Source organism: Papilio polytes, unplaced genomic scaffold (genome assembly GCF_000836215.1).
Source record: "Papilio polytes unplaced genomic scaffold, Ppol_1.0 DF824382.1, whole genome shotgun sequence".
In the NCBI taxonomy this organism is placed as follows: domain Eukaryota; kingdom Metazoa; phylum Arthropoda; class Insecta; order Lepidoptera; family Papilionidae; genus Papilio; species Papilio polytes.
Window position 1 is genome coordinate 1,381,571 of NW_013524822.1, and position 4,143 is coordinate 1,385,713.

Here is a 4,143-nt window from a genome sequence, read left to right on the forward strand (position 1 = left end):
CGTCAACGTGTAATTTAAAAACAAAAACAAAAGTGAGTAGCCTATATGTTCTTCCAAACTATCCTCTACATCTATTCTTCTTCTTAAAGTGCCTCTCCGACTAGCGAAGGTTGGCGGTCAGTTCTCCAAATTTGACCTTGTCTCTTGCGAGGCGAAACAGTTGGGCGGCACTCACAATTCCTGTCCACTCTCGAATGTTGCGTTACCATGATTTCTTACGACGACCAACACTCCTTTTGCCGGCAACTTTTCCCATCAAGATGAGTTGGAGGAGATCATATCTGTCATGCCTGAGCACGTGGCCGAGATACGATACTTTTCTCATCTTGATGATCTGCAAAAGTTCCCTTTTTTGGTGAACTCGTCGCAGAACCTCCTCGTTTGTCACTCTCTGAGTCCAGCTTATGGCCAACATGCGCCTATACGCCCACATCTCGAACGCTTCTATACGTTTTCTAAGGTCTTCTTTTATACTACATCTATGCCAAATTTCAATTAAATCGGTTCAGCCGTTTAGGCTACAAACTCTAACAAACATTCATCCATCTCAACTTTCGCATTTATAATATTAGTATGATTTCATCAAGATCCCTTGAACCGTTCAGGCTACAAAGTCTAACAAACATCCATTCATCTATACTTTCACATTATTACTATTAGTGTATATCTATATTACGTAGAGTATTGCTAAGTAAATACGTACTAAGAAAGGATTTTACAAAATTTATCTACTAAGGTTGCGATAAGAGACGAACATAAGTTTTCAACTTTTAAATTTCACACCTACGAAGTCGCGGGCAACAGCTAATATGATATAATCGGATACAAAAATAACAGTTATATTTTTATTATATGGCAAATAAAAAAAAATGTTCTCGATTTGAATTAGTAACGTGGTTTTTGTTTTACTAATGTTTTGATAAGTTTCACCTATACAATTGTTAAAACTTTAAGGTAAGAAACGAATCATCATCATCATCACCAGCTCACTATACGTCCCCACCGAGGGGTTCGGAGCCTACCCTTATAAGGGGTGACCAGGCCATAGTCAACCACGCTGGCCAAGTGCGGGTTGGTCTTCACACATATCTTTGAATTTCTTCGCCGATATGTGCAGGTTGCATCACGATGTTTTCCGTCACCGTAAGAACGTCGGGTAAATTATGTACATATGAAAATTCGAAAAATCGAAAATCACATTGGTACATGGCGGGATTCGAACCCAAGACCTGTAGATTACAAGTTAAGTGTTCAAACCACGGAGCCACCGACGCTTAAACGACGAAGAAACGAATGCGTGTAATAAATAGCTAGTTGTTAACATTTCTTTGTACTTCATAGGTATGTACTAAGCAAAATATTTCCATACAAAACTTGTGCGTGGTTTAATATCACATGATTAATGATAGACTATTGTGTTCTTGGTGTATTGTATATTTTTCTCGGTAATACCAACACTTTTATATTACGGGGCAGGATAATTAAAAATTCCTGGGATATTTTCCCATAAATGGATTAGAATTTTAGATATTACGTTTTAGAAAATGTTTTAAATTGCAATAAGATCGTAGAGTATATTTAAAATTAGTTATAGCAAATTCAAGACGACTGAGATAACAAGGGACTGAGATGACGGATGATGGAGTGCTTTGGAGGACGAAAACCCGGTGAGCCGACCCTACGGGAGTAGGATAAGGCAGGGGATATGATGATGATGATGAAATTCAAGAATTTTGAAATAAAATGTTAAGGTTTATAATTAATTATTTTGAAGCATACATAAACATAAGTTTGAAAGTAGCGCCAGTGGTGGAGAAATTGAGAAGTAAAAGGTTAGCGTGGTATGGACATGTTATGCGACGAGACGATGGAGACATAAACCAGAACATGTTAAGAATGAATGTATATAGCTACAAAGGAAGAGGAAGACCGAAGAAAGTATGAAAGGATTGTGTGAAAGAAGATATGCTTAAGAAAGGAGTGGTTTCAGATATGACGGCTGATAGAGATGTATGGAAGATCAACACATACTGTGCCGACCCTCCGTAAGGGATAAGGGCAAGTTGATGATGACTTTGAAGCAGACATAAACGTTAAATTGCAAATTAAAGTAAATAAAATGTTACGAACCTGTAATCGAGTATAGACAATATTAAATGAAAATGGGAATTAACTAGTTTTTCGCGTAGAATTAAAAAAAAAAGTAAATTGTCTATGCTTCCTTCCAGACTAATCTGTACATCTGTGCCAAATTTTATAGACATCTGTACATACGTTTAGGTTAGAAACTTAATAAACATCTATCCAAACTTCCGCATTTGTAATTTCAGTCAGAGAACAATTATGTCAGACGAGACATGTCTTATTTATGATTATAAATTAGGCAATGTCTTTATCTTCGACTGAATGGTAGTCCTCGTTAAGTCTGCATTAAAGCAATTATGTAATTAATTTGTACATTCGGAGTTTCCACTTTGATAATTACAACCGCAATTACTTCTCTTTGTCTCCTTATTATCACAATTGATGTAACAATTATTTAAATACAATTTGCATTATAATCACAAGGTTCTTAAATATCTCTAGCTTAAAGTAGCAAGAAAAATTCAAATCAATATATAATCCATACTAATATTATAAAGAGAAAATATTTGTATTTTTGTATGTATTGAAATAACTCAAAAACTACTGAGCCGATTTTAAAAATTCTTTTACCGTTAGAAAGGTAATTTATCTGTGAGTAACATAAGCTATTTTATATTACTTTTTAATTTTGCACAGACGGAGTCGCGAGCAACAGCTAGTTATAACAAACTAGTAAAAGAACATATAAGAGACAATCTAATACACTCTAAAATATTGTTTACTTTTGAAAGAAACTAAGATCATGAGTAGTAACAATAATAATATTTTATTTTATTTATATATAAAAGCCAGGCGGAGATAAAGGACCTTTAAATAAAAGAAAACAATAAATCCTTATTCCGAGAAAAACTCATATGGTTAGTAAAAAAGCCTATCGATTGTTTGTAAGTAATCCTATTAGTGTTTGAGATAACAAATTTACTTGCAGTGTAAAAAATTAAATCGTCGCACTATACCACTATCGTATCTAGTAAATTATTTGCTTTTTATTTTCTCTTATTGGTTCTTAATAACGTTCTGAAACAATACAATCTATTCAAATGACTACAAAACAATTGAACACTGCACTAACGCGGTGCGAAAATGTCACTGAGAGTATAAACAAGTTTGTCGGGTTTATTAGATTGCATTTAGCTTAGTGCACCTGCCCTGTTGTTATCGTGTATTACTATTGCTTAAATATATATACATATATACTAGCTTTCGCCCGCGACTCCGTCCGTTGTATTAAACAAAACCAAGTAGCCTATGTGTCCTTCCAAACTATCCTCTACATCTATGCCAAATTTCATTGACATCCGTTCAGCAGTTTAGGCTACAAACTCTAACAAACATCTATCCATCTAAACTTTCACTTTTATATTAGCATGATATACTAGCTTTAGCCCGCGACTCCGTCCGCGTGGAATTAAACAAAAGTAGCATATGCATTTTACCAGGCTGTTCTAAATGTGCCAAATTTCATTTAAATCCGTCCAGCCATTTAGGCTACAAATTATAACACTTATCCATCCATCCAAACATTTGCATTTATGATAATAATAAGATTAAAGGCTTTTCTTGATAAATAAAGTGGTAAACTAACCTGGTTCTACCTGATAGTGAAACGTTCACTGCCCATGGAAAGTAATTGGATTACCTTAGATGGGAAGAGCAACTAGACTAAAATTAGGCACTGCGCTGACTAATCTAACGAAATGGGGAATTACTTTCTCTTGACAACTGTCTTCTGTGGATTGCACGCGACAGCCAGGCACGCTCTGCCACTGTTAAATGACTCCTATGTCCCTTCATATAGATATCAAGACTACTACAAATGTAGAGAAAGACTGAAGAAAACGGATGACGACGGACTATGCACAGCGGCTACCAGCCTCGCGTCATTTTAAAATAAATTTAAGTCATGGCTAATATAAAAAGCCTTCTATGGTGTCGAAGAATTTTTTCTACCATGATTGTATTATCAACACAATTTTCATTCAGGATATCTGTAAAGTT